Source organism: Lepisosteus platostomus, chromosome 15, assembly GCF_059453375.1.
Source record: "Lepisosteus platostomus isolate fLepPlt1 chromosome 15, fLepPlt1.hap1, whole genome shotgun sequence".
NCBI lineage: Eukaryota > Metazoa > Chordata > Actinopteri > Semionotiformes > Lepisosteidae > Lepisosteus > Lepisosteus platostomus.
This window is the reverse complement of record NC_142625.1, coordinates 19,764,427-19,782,565: the sequence shown is the minus strand read 5'-3', so window position 1 is coordinate 19,782,565 and position 18,139 is coordinate 19,764,427. Positions and strand designations below refer to the sequence as shown.

Sequence of the window (18,139 nt, the reverse complement as noted above, 5' to 3'; positions counted from 1 at the left end):
TAAGATTTTTGAGTTAAAGTTTGATTTGATGCTAATATTAGGTTTATGCTAGGCTGCTCTTGGAGAATTAATGTCTTGAGGCTCTTGAAACATGACAGCAGTAACAGTGTAAAAATGCTTTTGTACGTAGTTCATTTTCAGGTTTCTTAATTAGATCCTGTCATTTGCTGTTGTAGAAAGGTGGAGGTTTCAGTTTTAGTCATCCAGCATTTTTTAGAGAGCATGTGTTGGTGAAAACATTTGGTCTGAACCAATTTATATTCCTATTTAATTCCAAACATTAATAGAACAGAACAAAAAGCAGCTTTATTTTGCATATGTATTATCCACAGATGGAATCAAAAAATGAAAGGCTTCCCTTTTTTTAAAGGCTTGAATTTCTTTTCCTTAATGGGATCTATCCATCGTGTTCCAAGCCTAGTAACAAGTATCTCATGTTATGCTGGAATTTAGGCTTCGGGGATATGGGTTTTGTTTTCATTTTGTTGTAGGCTGAAGTTTCAAAGCTAGCACTGCAGCAACTGTGCATTTCCCCTAGTAAAAGTGAGTAGTGGCAGCAGCTCAATTCTGAGATTGCTACAACTCACACAGGTTGCTTCTTTTGGTGGTTAGAAGCTATTCGGCTCCATACAATTTCAAAAATACCTTTGACTTACTGCAGACTTGTTTTGAAAATATGAGCCCCCAGTGCTGATGTACTGTACGGTATCATGGAATTTGGAAATATAATTCAGAGTTGTCTGTATGCAATTAAGCAGAAAGAAGGGAAAGCAGAACATTTCTACCAGGTGTATGCTTCAAGATCTAGGCCAGTAGAGTTCTAAAGGAGTGTGGGTACAATCAGTTTTCCTAGAAGGATAACTGACTTTGTGCTTAAATTGAAAGAATACTAAAACTTGCAAGGATGTAGCTTTCAGGCTTATGGGTTTAGTTTTTAATGTAAAGAGGATGAAGACTGAAGGAGAGTACAGCTTCATGTTCTCTTGAGGGGATCTTACATGCATTTCAGCCTCAAAGGCTCCTTTGTATGTTTTATGTCTGCTACAGTATTCACAAAAGCAATGCAGATCTCTCTCGTATTACCACCTGCTTAAAATAAAACGAAAGTTCTATACATCCTCTGGTGTTACAGGGTTTATGACTCCTACAAATTTGGATTTTTTTTTCTTTTTCAATGATGGGCCAAGGTTCTTAGCCAGAAGCTTTTTGAAATCAAGGCTTGACATATGCCCGCATCCACCAAACCCGCCTGCCACACTGTAGTAACTGTCATTTGATAATTTTTTTGTCTTTCGAACTCACATCCCAGGCATTGGAATTCGATTGCATAAGTGATTTTCAGAACTGCTGTTCCTGTCTTGGAGCAGATTAATAAAGCACAATTAAGTAGTGGGCTCTCATTATAATGCCAGCTTCTCTATTGACTTTGCCATCAATATAGACTTATACCCATAACTTATGTATTTAGCTACATTGTAGATAACTCTATCATGGCAGCTTTCAGCATTTGTGTCTCCAGGGCAATGCAATAGCAAATAATCCAGCTGTGATTGCAACCCCTGTAGCATTATACTTTCCTTTGCCTCACAGTGAGAACTTTCTGTTGAGGTCACCCTGCTCTACCATACAGGAACCTGTTAGCACAGACTGGAAAATAGAAACATCATAGCTTCCTTTTTGCCATCTCCCCCAGGCCAGGTGATATAGTGTAATAGAGGGAGAAAGATAGGCAGAATGAGAGCCCTGCAGGTAAGAGAATTGATTTTGTTCAGAAGCAGGAGGGCAGAACAGCATTTGCTCAGTACCAGAGAGGGAGCCCTCAGTCTCTGGCAGATCTTTGTGATTAATATGAGGGGCACTGTTGCATTACGTGGAGCAGGCCTTATCTTACTAAATCCCAGTGCAAATTAGAGCAAGGGATCCATTATTAAAGGCAATGGCTTCACACAGCACCATGAGCAAATTACAACATTTTGACCATGTTTCCAGAATAAAAGATTTTTTTTTCAAAATGTGCTGGTCGAAACAGTATTAAATTGTATCAGTTCATCAGATTCTCATTATTTCAAAGACCCAGCTGCTTTTAGAATGAAATTTACATACAGTACGGTCATAGACATACAGTAAGAACATACAGTATTGACATCTTAATCTAATTTATTAAGTTTAATAGTTTATTTTTTTAATATATATATATTTCTTACACATTTATTAAATATATCCTACTAAGAGATAGGTAACAGTTTTCAGATAATTTACTAGTTTTAGATCTGGGGTATCCTATAGGTACAGTACAGTACATGTATACATTTTGCAGAAATAAGTAGCTTCAACAATTATGTTACATCCTGAGTTGTATAAAGTATTTAATTCCCTAGAAATTGTAACTACCACTTGCTAAAATGAATAAGTGTTCAATAAACTTACGTAACATAATAAAAATAATTTAGAGCATTTCATACTTTAGTGAATAAAGGACTTGTACACAGAAGACGCCTTTGCTCATGTCTACAACTTTAACCTTGAGACTGTTTTTTCAAAAAACTCATATGTGATGTGCACCATATTTCATTACAATTGCATGAAGTCTGTTTTCAGTGTTTTCAGTTTCAGATTTTTCTCTATGAGGTGTTTACCATTAAATTTCTACCATTCACATCATCTTCTTTTATTATATATTATTCACACCATACATTCCATGTGGTCCTCTATGGTTCATCAAATGTGGATCCTTGAAAGTTGAGAGTTCTCTGTTTTTGTGATGCTCTTTTTACAGACAAATTATATTTCCCTTAGTATGAAGCAGATGGTTCTCACAGACCATATCCCTTTATCTTAATAAATCATTCTGTTCTACACAGTCCTGTAACCACATTTACAAAATGTGTAAAAAAGCGTTTATAATACAGTGAAGGGGACTTAACACTGACGTAAAAAATAAACCTTGTCTACTGGTCTGATTTTCTTTTAATAACACAAGTAAAATTGATGTACAGAAGCAACTCAGTGAAGTGCATTTAATCGTGTAGTATCATGGTAATAATGCATAAATGTACAGCCAGGACTTTAATTGGTGCTATTAATATTTTAATTTAAGGTTAAACTTTTAATACCTATTTATTAAAACTTTAACTTTTAGCCTATGATAATTTGAATAGAAATATGAATCTCAGAGGCCAGATCCTATAAAAAGATTTTAAAATAAATTATTGATGCACTACCACTTCATTTAATCTGCAGGAACTCATTCCTAAAAGACTTTTTTAAGAGAAATAGCCCAAAGGTCCATTATTAGATTGAATTTTGAACATTAAATACAAGAGATTTCCTTTGTTCTTTGAATAATTATATTTAAAGTACTCAGATGTCAGTTTTCTCTCTCTTTTATTTAAATCATTTTAAGTCCTAAAACATGGTCATACATAAAAAGTGCTTACAGTGAAATGATATACAGGATTAACCCCTTCTTTTTAAAACTTCTCAGTACAGTAAATCCCTATACAAGTTTCAAGTTTCTCGAGTGTCAGTCCTCACAGATGATGCAAAACTACTTTCAATTCAGAATTAAATGATATTGTTAATCAATTTACAGTGCACAATAAACAAGTTAGATGTTTTATTAATCTATTTTCCTTTTGCCAGGCTTGATTTGATTATACTATCAAATGTTTTCAGTTATCACTATTCATAGTTTCTAAAAACTATTCATTCAGACTTAAATCTTTTGTGTGAAATGCTTTCTACTTTTCTCAGTTTTTTTTTGCCTGTTTGTTTATTTTACAAAATGGAGAATATGTGTTATTATTTACATGCATCTTTTTCCCTGATGTTTTTGCCATAAAGGTTTAAAGATTTCAGGAACTAGAAGACAAATACTGTACACAGGTTTCCGTCTTACAATATTGCTTTCTTTTCCTGCATATGTTGTTGTTGGTTTCTTTTAGGTAATCTCTTTGAATAAAAATGAAAATATAAGCAAAGGTCAGATATATTCACAAGGATTACAGATGTCTGTTTAATAAACCCAGAGAATGGGTGTCTTTGTCTGCAGCAGCAGTGGCTGTGTACGAGAACAGAAGTACAGTATTTCTCTGTGCTGAAGCTGAAGACATCCTTCCCAGCTACAGTATTTTGACAAAAGCTTAGACTCTGCTATCCAGTTACACAGCAGGTGAAGGCAGAGACAACTGGAGTTCTGCAGAGCTGACATGTATCCTCATAATTCCATTGAAACTGGGTGTAATAAAACTGCAGTTTTTCACCCTAAATTTATAGAACAATATGAATTTGTTTCATGCTTTGCTGAAACTATTGGCTGTAAGCTGGTTAAGTTTCCTCCATAGATACAGTATATTGCATTTTTTCCAAAGATATATTGATATATTGCATTATTGATAATTGCTGATAGTGTAAGTCCATCAAAAGTAGAGTAATTATTTTAAATTACAAGGAGAACAGAAAATTTAAAAAAAGACAATGCCATCCTGTAAATTGTACAGACTATGAGTAATACATATGGTACATGTACTGTATACAGTTGTACCATATTTTATTCTATTTATAAGGGAATCTTGCAATAATTTAACAATGAGATCAAGTTTAACAATGATGCTTGCATGGTTATGAACATTCATTCTTTTCTATACTATAAGAGCAATTTAAAAACCTATCCTACCTAACCTCTCACAGTATTCTGAAATTGCAGGACAGGTCTGGCAACCCTATGGGAAAGGACAAGAGTAACATTGGGTGAGATAAGAGTCCTTTAAAGCAGATTGTTTCCTATATCCAGTTTATCTAATATTAAACTCTAGTGGGTAGCAGTAGATAAAAATAATGGGCACCGTGGATTGTTCATTTCACTTTATCTCCCAAGTTGTCCACTACAGCATCACTTTTTTATTCTTTACATAATGAAATGAACTCAAATTACTTTTCCAGCAAATCCCTTCTTTTTTTAAAAATATATAATCTTTTGTAATTTTAGACCCTCCAAATGTATATGTGTATGTTCCACTGCTCAACGATTGCTGCTTTCTTTTGCTTTTAAGAAGAGTGATCAATTGCACTGGACCAAGAAGACTGAATTAATATTCACTACTCCTTAAATCTGATTTGTTTAGTTCACTCAAAAAACACCTCTTATCGAATAAATCTTTGTTATAGTACCCAAGTACTTATCTTAAGAAATTAAGAACTAGGGAAAATAATTGTGGGAAAGACAGATTTTAGGAAAGCTCTAATCCCCTGTTATTAGAATTAATGATGTTAAGATTAGTAACGATTCTCTCAACTCCATAACTTTAATCCTCTAAATAAATAAAAAATAGAACATAAATACATGAATAGATTAACAAATACTGTCCCACTAGAGCAAAAATCCAGCTTTGCTGTACTTTTGCTTATAGCTCTGTCATTGTGACAGTCTGGTTAACTAGATAATTGTTCATGTAACTGATCAATTAACTAATTTGTTAACACAGGATGGAGAAGTACAGGATATCGCATATTGAAATACCTCCAGCCCTGAAGGATGTATAGATTTTCTCTTCCCCTTTCCTTTTATACTTTTCTCTTCCTGCACAGCTCTTTCAGAACACAGGAATGAGGCTTGTTTAATGAAATATTAATCAACCTCTTATTAACAGACTGAATGAATACTGCAGTGGCTCTTCATTCCAATGGCCTACTTTTGAATGTTAATGAGTCACACATTATTAATTTACAACATAACCTTTTACTGCACCTTAAAAGTCGACAGAGGGAGATGTAGTCTGTGAGGAGACCACAAGTAAAGTGTTAGTAACTGGAGTTCCTGAAAATCTGGAAATCTATCTGCTTTTCTTTGGGTTTTTCAATCTGAGAATACATTTTTTATACAGTAGCTTTAACAGATCTTGTACAAATATTTTGCAGATAGTAGGGTTCTTTTGGTATTCTATAGAGGGATAGCATTAGGAACTTAAAGGGATAGTTATGCACACCTTGTCTGAAGATATGTTGAAATATCCTTACCTACTGTAAATTAACATTAGATAATCATTCATGTAATCATGTCAGACATGAATGGATGCTTTATTAATGGATTAATACAAACAAATTCAGTTTTCTCTAAACCTTACCATTCTCTATATAAGATTTTAAGAAGGAAAATACATCTACAATGCTGAAAATGTCATTGTGCCATATACTTTGAAATACACATTTTCGAAGGGATACATCGATGTAATACTCAGATTCGGATTTATTAGATACAACAATTCAAAAGATTCAAAGGTTAAAACTTATTTTTGTATTTGGAAATGGACAAAAGCGATAATAATGCACTGAGGGTGAGCTGCGGATGCCCCACTCGGCAGACTTGATCCTTAATTAAACATTTGAGGTGGGATCTGAGCAATGTGTAGCATCTACAGTAGGGCTCAGAGAGCAGTGAACATGCACATTCTTCGCCCAAGACTCTAGATTCTAGAAGGAGGGCAGAATCCTTAAGACAGCATGTGCAACATGTTGCAAATGTACAGTTTGTATGGCTTCCAACAGTGCCCACACATGGTATTAGCCTGTGATGCCCCAGGGAGTGCTGCATAGTAGGCTAGTTCTCTGGTCATACCTCTTCCACCTGTCAATCAGGCTAGTTCCTGCTGAAACAGGAAACATTTGAACAGGAAGCTTGCTTCACCTGTGAGTGATCACGTCATCTCCTGCCACCTGGTGAAGCAGGCGATTCAAAGTCAGAACAAGCCATGTTCGTGGCTCTGTTGTACTATGTTGTATTGCTGGCCGTGGATCAAAGGATGTGTCATAGTGCTGGAACGGGTAAGTTGGTGAGCAGTAGGCAGGCATGGCAAATGAGCAGATACAAAGAAGACAGTGAAGGTACAAGGGAATATCCAAAAGCTGAGATCCAATGAAGCAATCCAGGAACATAGCTGAGGGAAACACAAGGAAGATCCAAAGCCAGAGTCAAGAATCCAGTACAAAACATTGGCACAGCTAGGGAACACAGCAGTGGCTCAGGGCAAAACTCTATAACGGAGCCCTGAGCACTGCATGGTCAGACCTTGAACAGTCCGCTTCAACCAGAGGCAGGGGATGACGTGATCACTCACAGGTGAAGCAAGCTTCCATTTCCTCAGCAAGCACTCTGCTTGACAGGTAGAAGAGGTAGTTTATAGACATTAGAGCCACTCTCAGTGGCCGAGTCATTTGATTTGTGTCCTTAAATACAATTATTCAACACAGTGTAAATGGTATTCATTGAATTTTAATTTTAGTGTTTTATTTTAACAGAATATTAGTATAAGTGAAGATTGTGTGATCAAATGACTGATAGTTTAGATCTTTGCATGTTTGCACTTATTGTAAAAATTACCATAATAAAATAGATTGCTGCTTTGTTCTCTGTACTATGGGGAGTACAGAGAACAGTATATACAACTTACTTCTTGCTACTTTTATAATGTTAAATAAAACATATTTTTATATGAACTTGAGTTGAAATCTCTATAAGTAGATTTCAGAAGCTTACTGATTTTCAGCTTTTTAATGTCAATGATAGTCACGTTAAAAGCGATGTTTCTGTCTTGGAATATTATTTCATTCATTACACTACTGTGTGATGGGCTGTAGCTGTGGATGACTGACTGACATCAGTTCAACTAAAGCTTCACAATCCTCTTATACCTAAACTATCCAAATAAACATATTTGAATATAAAATCGGATTTACCGATGTCTAAATTAGGGTTTCTTGGTTGCTTAATGTGCTCGTTTTTGTTAGTCTTCATTTTTTATCTCAAGTCAGCAGTTGGCTGTTGTTGTATGTGCTTATCCACTCCATATAATGCATGAAGCCTAGAAGAAGAATTAAATACTGGACATTTGCATAGGAATGTAGTTTAAAAAGATTTTGTGATATATGGCAGGGTTTCTGAATAAGCACATTGCTTAAGCTTATGCTTGGTTGGTTTTATGGCCAATAAAGGTCTTGCAGCATTATTTTAAGTGTAGAGAAAGGTGTTGTAATGTATAGATAAAGCTGATAGAATGCTATATACTGTAGAATCTCTGACCACTGCAGTTGTTCTTGTAAATCACTAAGCATGTAAAGCAATTACTAGATATGAGCAGGCCTGTAGTGCATGTCTTTTACTGCAAATAAGCTTCCTGTAGCCTAAGGCAGTTGACTGCTGGATAAAGACAAAAAATCTCAATATCTACAGGCAGTCAAATCAAAGGCTAAAGTATTGTACATTATAACACACTGTGAAGAGTATGAAAGATTACTACATTTCGTGCTGGTCAGTACTGGGAAGTATATGCATGTACTGTACATTATAGTGAGATCCATCACACTAACTGGAAAGTTATCTACAGTACATGAATAGGAGACTAGCTTTTCTGAATGTAACGAAACATAAATGACGGAACACAATTTTCCTATTATCCAGAGCAGAATACTTTGATGTTTTTCAGAAATTGTAGTTTCAGCAAAGGCACATCCAGGGATTCTCATTGCACATTCCTACTGTAGTCTATGTGTGAGTATGTGGTGGGAGGGGGGGCTTTTGACTCACAAGTCTACAAGTCTTTGCATGTTCTGAGGCAAAGTGGGGACTTGCAACTTTTTGCATCAAAGTGAGAAGCTAAAAAATACTTGTTACAAACTAATATCTATGTTTGCTTGCCTGTGTTTAGTTATAAAAAGGTAATTATCTGACATTACAAATAGTGTTTACAAATAACACTGGCATTTAAGGAAATTGCTTTGGGAATAACATACTGTATAAGCACATGGTAAAATTGGTGGCGATGTTCCTTATAATTATGATGTAGAATGTAATGTAGTCTTTCTATCAGTAGTTACAAATTAACAGCTTAACACTTTGGAGCTCTCATTGGGTGCACGAGATTGTCATCTGAAACAGATATGCTAATTTAGGCAGCATGAGCCAAAATTATGTGTCATTAGTGCAAAGATAAAATCCGGAAAAATTCTGAGATCCATGATGCAGAGTTCCAGCAGAAGTTAGTATGTTATCCTGTGTGTGACCCAGGGTGTATTTTTCTGCACATGGAACAGAAAGTGCTGTTCTGGCAGCAGCTCAAATCAGTTGTCCTTCTAAGTTAGCCCCTTAGCCTGGATTACTGTGTATGAAATACACTGTGGATGGTGCCTGTCCAGGATATCTCCATCCTTTCTTTGTTCTTGCATCTATGATATGAACATGCCTCTGGCTTTTCCATCAGCTCTTCAAATCAATGCAGCCCTAGGCAAGGAAAAAATAAAAACTTCAGGCAGGTTTTTTTCTGTTGTTTCTCACAACTGAACAGCTGTCCCATACAGATTCTAGCTTTCTCTATTCTATAGGTTGGCCTTCTTCAGGTGTTGTTTTTTTTTTAACAAGGCACAGAAAATATCACAAACAGGTTTTATGTACAATTCTAAACAGTTCCTTTTCCAGTCGCTCCCAGAACGTAACTTTCTTGTCATTTTTCAACTCATTTTATCTGTTAGTTTATTTTTATGATTTACTAAGAGAGATGTCTATCGATTCACGGTGGCTGCAGGAAATGAAAGGCTCACTGCCTACAGCCAAGTTCTCCAAAGATTGTGAATCTGCCTCACTGCCTCCTCACAGCAGGCTGACCGCCTGGCTGAGAGATGAGGTTGGTGCTTTCTCTATTCTTGGGTCAGGACACAGGAGGAATTTTCCCTGCAGTGCAAACACAGCAGTGACTCCAGCTCAGCTCTGTCTGCCTGTGGTTAAAGTACTTTCCTAACCAGCATTTCTATATAAAATATTTAAAGTACCTTGTAGAACTAACATATTCTGGTTCCAGCAAGAAATGTAGTTCTTATAATTCAAGTTTCCCTTAGACAGATTAAAAGTCTTAAAATGCATTTATCTTTATAGTTTCTATTAATTTACAATAGAAACCTATTTTAAAGTCAGTCAAATCTTGAAAGAAAACATTTTAACTAATGATTTCCAAAGTTATCCAAAAAAGATATCCAAATTATTGCTGCAACCTTCAGAAATTACTTATATTTTTATATGAAATTTACTTAGTCAGTTCCAAAATTTGAAGGCATACAATACCAAACAAATAAACTATACTGTTTCTCAGACTGAAAGACCTTATAAAATTGCAGTTGTTATCCAAAGTCCTTGAGAATTCTGGTTTGCAATGCCCTTCTGTGCTAATCAACCCCCTGGAACATCATCATCACTTTTTTTCTAAGCCTTCCAATGTACCTTTATCTTCTGCAAAGACAGAAGCTAATGTATTCAACACACAATGTTGCAGCCACTGTCTTGAATTAAAGTTATGGTGCCTGTGACCTTAAATTAAAAAATAGTTTACTATTATGGCAAAAAGGTTCATACCTGAGCTTGACAGGAGGCAAAAGCCTTCATCTTTTTATGTGATAGCTTTGCTTTTTTAATACAGATGGCATTCTAACATTATCTGTTAAGAGAGAGTGAGTCTTGTATGATTTCCCTTGACAGAGTAGTAACTTTGAAGAGTAAACACAATAATCATGTTCACCTAACTGCTTCTTGAGTAGCCATAGGCCCAGTTGGAATATTATTGTATGTTCAGTAATGTGTTTTGTGTTAAACAACTGTTTAATGCTATTAATTTTAATCAGATAATGAAACCCTGGGGGTCCTTATTCAGCAAGTACAGCTCTTAATAAGGCAATTTTACTTGGTCTTCATTTCATCCTTATAGTTGCATTGCAAATAGCTGAGGATGTGTCCATCTGTCTTGTTAACACTGAATCTCTGACCATAATGGCTAGCAACTGAAAGACTCAATGCAAAACAGAAGCACAGGCAGCACACTTTCGGATATTTCTGAATTTCATTTAAAAAATCAGCAAAAGTAATTTTAAAAACTCCAACAAGGGTCCTGTTTTCAAGGTTAATGTAGTGAGTTCACATTCATGTTTCAAAGCAGATTTTTATCTGTGGTGAAAAGCTGGCTTCTGTCCTTTTTATTTTGGATGAATTTTAAACCAGTTAATAGCATTTCTTTAGTCTTCTTCCAGACGGATGTCATGTCAAATGCACTCTTTCAATATAAGCATAGACTAGATAAGTATCAAATAGTCAAGAGCTTGTTAAATCTGCTTGCCCTCATCAGCTCTTTCTGTTTAGCTCTTGTATTATTTAGTAAAGTATCTCAAGTCTTAAATAAGGCCTTTAGTATGCACAACCTAGCACAAAAAATCACTCCATGAACAGTAATAGTAACAACTATGAAATTACCTCCTGCTTTACATGTTCAATGATAAGGCACCAAAGAGCACCACCAGAAACATTGTATTTAAAGAAAGAAAAGAAAATCCTTTAAAAAAAATATTTAGGACAAAGTCTTATTTTTTGTCTCTATGGGCTTACAATCTCCTTTCATCAGAGAGCTTTCCGACAGGTTTCTGTTGCTGACTGGCCATGATAAACGATTCTATGCTCTAGGAGTGAAATCCCTCCAAACCCACACTCACCATGAACTGGATTGATTTATTTTAACAACAAATCCTGATTTCTAGATTCTACAAAATAAAAAGAGGGAAAAAATCAGTTTAACAGCAGCCGATAGAAGATCCTTTAGAAAGTCATTGCATGGCAGTAAATATACATGTTGAAATTTACTGTGGCCGCTGTATTTGTGCTCATGTTCATGTTTTTTTTTGTATAAGATGGTCTACTAAATGGAATATGTAAGGGGTTTCTCCACCATCTGATGGCATAAAAAGTGAATAGCCATAGTCCAAATTATGGGCTCAATAAACATTTAATAGCAATGAGCATTGTTGTGGCAGATAAAAGTGAAGTTTCTTTTATTTGTGAGTATGACATTTGTGGTCTATATGGAGTGTTATTTTTTTATTAAATTAGTTGTTATGAACTCATTGGTAAGTGACAAGGCAGGGTGGCAATCATGTGTTCTCAATTCTGTGTTTTGGGTATCATTTTCAACTTTTCTGCTGCTCTCATATGTAAGAATCTCATACTGTATGTGAATTACCATAAACAAGTCTTAATTACTTTCAATACTGTTATTGCCATCACTTTTATTGTTGGTTTCACTTTTCCTGCTAACTATAGTTTTTTTTTTTTTGTTTAAGAGTGATGTTAGGAGCTGTGCTGAGCTTGTTTGGATATGGTAGAAGATGCACCTGCCATCTCCAGAGACACTCATTAAAACAAAATTCTGGGTCTCATGAGCAGCATAATTTAAAATAAATACCTCAGCACAGGAGCATTTGGGTCTAGTATCTGAAGTATTGTAACTCCCTATCTGTTATACTAAGTGGATATGCAGTCAGAATGCTTTGATTTACATTTCTGACATGAGCACAGAATTCACAATTTGCATTCTTTATTACTATAAGTATAACACATTCACACATTTTGCTTGTTAATTTATGAAAAACTAATGTTGCTAGGGAACTCTTTGCTATGAAGAGCTCTAACAGAGTGTAGACACCTGTTGGGTTTTGTTTTTGCAAGTCAAGCTTTTGAAGCTTTCGGGCAGTGCAGGTATACCAATTTCCCGAGAGATCAACATCAGAAGGAACTGAGAACAGATTAAATGACAAAGTTGTTTTTTTTTATTATTTGCACTTGTGTGGAGGAACAAATCACTGTTGGAATGATAAAAAAGAGAGGCCCAGATCCGTTCATGAGAGCACATGAAATTTGGACTACTGAGGTAAATTTGACACACATCTCCAACCACCAGTTTCTTAGATGTCTGAGGCAGGGTTAAAGATTGTTTTAGCCTGCTAGCACACCTTGACTTCTCATGAAAACTTTTGTCAAAACTTTTATTTTTTATTTTTTGGATTTTTAATTTCCTTTGTAGCCCCCACAGGAAGGTTAATGTGTGATTTGTAGAGTTTAAAGCCAGACTCTAAGGATCCAGGTACGGTAGTTCTGCTCAGTTCAGAGTCCTGAACTCTTAACATGATTTGAGGTTACAATTTCTTGGCCTGGTTTGTTTTTGACTGTAAACTTATGTTTTTACTGGGACAGGAGATAGTATGGTGAGCAGAGGCTGTTACAGGTCAGGATTTTCTACATTTTCTCTGTCTTGCAGGACATCACAAGAATCAACTAGCAGCTAACCCTCTATTTCAGTTTTGATTCAGCTTTACACCATAAGTTGTCATCTTTAAGTGGTTAGTTCACATTTTTTTTCCTGGTCTTACTGCTGTCAATTCTAAAAAATGCTGTATGTTTTGTTTTAAATGTGTCTCCTTTGAACGTGTTTGAGGTTTATTGCTTTGATTTCTGTGGCTGGTATTGTTTTCAATAAAGTCTGTAAAGTGTATGGAGTTCATTTTTTAAAGGATAGCAAATGTATGTGTAAATAAGCAATTCTCATATGTGGGAGAGAACTCTCTTTTCGGAAATATAGTTTGGTGTCCATTTTGTGGTTGCCTGGAATCAATAACTGTAGAAACATTTTTTTCACAAATTATGAAAGAATTTTCATAAATCCTAAATGCTTTTCTGGGGAACTAACTACATTCTAGTGTATCTTATAATCTTGCAAAAAATGTACATGGCTCAGATACCAAGGGATAGTACAGAAAATATTGATTAGATAAAATGTCTCCTCACTTTATTGCTACTTATTTGTATTTGCAGGGAGTTTCAGTAAGGTCTTTATGATATTCCTATCTTATTCTGAGGGCAGCATAAACCAGTCCCAACCCTCTTTATCTCTTTTTTTCATACACATAATATGAAATTATCTGTGAATAGGATTTTTTACTGTACGTTACACTTTAGTACAAGGTTTGTGACCATATCTTAGCTGATGTGAAGCAGGAACCGAGAACAGGTCATGTACTGTAGGTGCAAACTTCTCTGTGAATGACAGAGAAATGTATAAGATACAACTCTGTATTCTTTCACTGAGGACTAAAATGAGAACTCGCTTGTGAGGAAGAAAAGTGTTCGGAAAAGGTCTTTGTGGACCAAAAGAGAGACAGCCTCACTCATAATAATTGTCACATGCTTGGCATAGATGCTTTAACATCAGCATGGCATAAACCTTTCAAATAACCTTCCCTGGATTATGTCTGACATCAAAGGACATATTTCCTCTCCACCGTCAGACAACCTTATTTCACTAAGGCTTGGACTGCAGGCCTGTCTGCCAGGGCCTGTAAGATTCGAACTACTCATGACTGCGTGACACCCAGAAACAGTCAGGGCAATATAATTATTAGAACTGAACATAGTCGAAGGAAACAAAGGTTGATAAATTCACTAGAGAAGCACTTTTTCTTCTTTTAAAACTTGTATTTTTGTTGTGCAATGTACAACATTTCAGACTGAATATTAAATGTAAAGGTCACTTTTATGATTAGAGTTCCATTTAAACAAAGCATTGATTTAAAAATATATATTTTCTGAAGTTCTATTTTATCATTATTCTAGAAGTTATACCACCTCATGTTTTCTGTATATTGTGATTTCTTCTTTTTTACTCATGGTTACTCTCGAGACTTTAAAAGACATCCACAGTTCTCATAGTACTTATTTTGTCTAGTCTCTTGAAAACAGGGTTTTCAACATCAATGAGGGAATTCTGTACTGTTTTACTTATAACTGATAAAACATTATAACTGTTAAACACAAAGGTGCACTTGCCTTTACTGTACTATTTAACAACTTCTCAAATTAAGAGGTTTGTTGTTATCAAATCAATTCCAATGTCTATAGCTGCATACCACAACAGTATTGTTGATGGGGCTTGGCATACAGTAGATAGGGAATTGGCATAGGTTCCTTGGCTGCAGTAAAAACCAAGAAACAATGCTCAAATATTTTCTCTAAATGATAAGTCATGGTTATTTATATGTATTTTTTTCTCTTTAAATCAGCAGTGATTTTTCAGTTCCCTCAGTTTGGAATCCATTATCAATGTGAGTATCTCAAAACAGCAGCAAAGTACCAGTAAGTGCAATGCATAACTGTTGAGCCACTTGCTTCTGTCATACTCTAAGCACCGTAGTGCCTACAGCAGTATTAGTATCAAATGGAGAACTGATGCAGCTCTTGCTGACATTAGTGCAAGCCTAGAGGTGCCAGGAAAGTCACAGGAGTCAATGTTATGTTGCAAACTGAGGAATCATTGTCCATATGCTTGTACAACAGCTTTCTTTACTACAGTACATGGAGACATTTACTGCTTTTATCTTAAAACTCAGTGTGGAAACTACTTAAGAGGGAGGAATCAAATAAATGTACTCATTACTTGACTAAATATACTCAGTTGCTTAATGCATTGAGAGTTATTACTATTAGATTGAAATAATGAAGCAAATTCAACTAATGGAAAATATTGACTCAAAGCTACCTAGTATATTAAATCAGTCATATCTTAATGAATTAAAAGGCTCAAATGCTTGTGTCTTTAAAAACATATTCCAGATGTGAAAGCGCTGAAAGCAAAAGATGTGACTGTTTTATTATTTATTATTGGTCCAAGGAGTCATCGGCAATGGCTTGGCTAAGACATGCCTCATCTTCCCCCCAGGTTGCTTCTGCAGAGACATGTTTTAGTTTCCCAAGTAGGGATGTGCACACTGATTCACTCCATGGGGTAATTGCAAGTCCACTGATTCTGTCTGTGAATTAATTATGCAGAGATGGGCATTTAACATTCCCAGCAGATGGGAGGACTCTGTCATTCAGGTTCTGAGAACACACACTGAAGAGACAGGTGCTGAGAACAGACGAGGAGCCATGGCAATCAGAATTCTCCTGGGTGAGGGAACAGGAGCCGCACAGCCAGAGTGATAGGTGGATATATTAATATAATAGTTGGGAAGCTCTGAACTTTAAAGACAAATAACAGCATTAGTTCTTCCCAATGAGGTCCATCCCTCCATTAAATATATTTTAGATCCCGGCTCATTTTATCACTTCCAGCACCTACAGTACATATATTGCAAATGATCTCTGTGGAAGAAATGTTTCCGATGCCTGTTACCCTTCATCTTTGTTGTTCTGGATTGACTTTTAAAGTTAAACTAATCACAGAATAAAGTGTGATTAAAGGTGTGAAAGTTCTTTTGTTCACAGTTTTACTACAAAATGACTAGTTTTCGTTTCATTGTCAAACAAAATAATCCTGCAAGTAAAAACAAAGTGTCCTTGTTGCAGTTGAATACCACTCTCTCACTTTATACTTCTTCAAAACCTGTTATTAAATTCCTGATATTTATCACAATGCCACTAATTACTGCTATGCAATGAATCAAGCATTATAACATTTGGTGTTTTTCTTCTATAGTACTGAATCAGCTCCTCTTTATTGCATGGAATGTGCTCCAGGTATTTTTGAACTGTCAGATATTAATTTTTTTTTGTTTTTGGCAAATGCTAGTGAGATTTTGTTCACTTGGGAAATTGCAGGAATCATGTGTTAAATTTACTGTAAGCATGTGTATCAATATCGTTAATAAAAAATATAATTTACAGCATTCACACAGTATTTACGCAGGTGTTAAATATGCTAAAGCACTATAGTGAAACAAGAATTAAAGATGCCTCAACTTCTCCTTGAATTTAAACTGACAGCTTAATGTCAAAAGTTGTTTTGTGAAGTTAATAACAAATCAAACTCTTCTTTTTCTTCTACTTATGTTCTGTTTTTTTCTTTCTGACAAATAAACTTATCCCTGTCGTGAGCACATTATCTGTTGTGTTGCTGCCATTCTCTGAAAATCATCAGAAGTCTTATCTGAGCTTAAAGGCCAGACTGTTTGGAGCTGCACTGTGGTTTATTCTTTCTTCAGATGTTTGGAGTAGTCCTATCTCTTTTTCGATTCACAAAGTAAACTAACAAAATGAAAATTTTTACTTTCGAAACTCTGATATATTGACTTAAGTCTGACAATGGATCATACACACATAAATACTGTATATACTATATTTTTTGTAAAATACCCATCTAACTGTGAAAGGATGTAGCGAGAATAAATAGCAGCCACAGAGGCATCAGAAACTGTCTCTCCACAACCGTGTTCTGTGCAATCTTAAGGTCATGTTATTAGTGTTTTAAAGGTTACGCTTGAAAAGGAAAAGGGGAAAAAAGCAGAAACTGACATTTGTACACATTAGGTGAGCCTGTCTCAGCAGGTTGCGATTATATTTGAAATAAAGCTTCACTCGGTACGTGACACGATGAAATCTTGAGTAATATCTTTTAACTCCTTTTGAAATGAGCTTTCATTTGCATACTTTGTAAAACCTGAACCTGGGTGACCTATCTAATGGCATTAGAGCTGATCAAGGCAGATATTTATACAGTAGGAGAGGTAAAGTGGAGATTTGAATGCTACAGGCCCACCTGGGCTTTGGTTAGGGAATACTAAGTCTTTGTGATGGAGTTTCTGATCCTTATCTGTCCTGAAGAAAGAGTACTGCTGTTTATGTCCTCTGGAATTCTTCATTTTAAATGCTGAAACACAGTTCTTTTTTTTAAATAATTGAATGCTAACAACCAATAAAAGATACAGGAGGTATTGTACAATGTCTGTGATACCTTTTTTATAAATTACAATTGTCAGTTCCATTCCTGTGGGCTTATGTTTATTATATCACTATTTTAGCAACTGTCATTTCTTTATGTACAGAATGCATTCAATAAATTTGTATATCAAATTCACTGATTTTTTGGTTGGTATTTGTCTTTGTCTTTCTGCTGCATTATGTGCAGGGCTTTTTCCTGTGCTTTTACAGCCCTAGCGGTTGTCTGCATGTTTGGTCATTTCCTGCTCTGTTACAATGATCCTTTACCAGGTCTGGTCATGAGTTCACCAGAGTGCTAGGATACTTTGCTTTTGACGTTCCCATTTGATGCCTTTGTAAAACAGTACGTACACTATAAATTCACCTTGTTCTCTAATTTGCCAACTCAAACCTCACATAAAATATACAACAAGAAGTAAAGAATCAGAAGCAAGTATGCTACATTGTCCCTGACATAGTTAATTATTCCTCTAATTCTGCTGTAGCACATCCTAATCCAGATACTACATCCTGTTCATAACAGTTTAGCAATTAAATAAATTAAAGTTAAAATACGAAGAATTCTATGAA

General features: G+C 35.4%; 1 protein-coding gene across 1 annotated transcript in view; it reads left to right on the top strand.

Moving 5' to 3' along the window:
* cdh4 (cadherin 4, type 1, R-cadherin (retinal)) overlaps positions 1–18,139 on the top strand; it is a 382,227-nt gene that overhangs the window by 184,118 nt on the left and 179,970 nt on the right. The window lies entirely within an intron of this gene.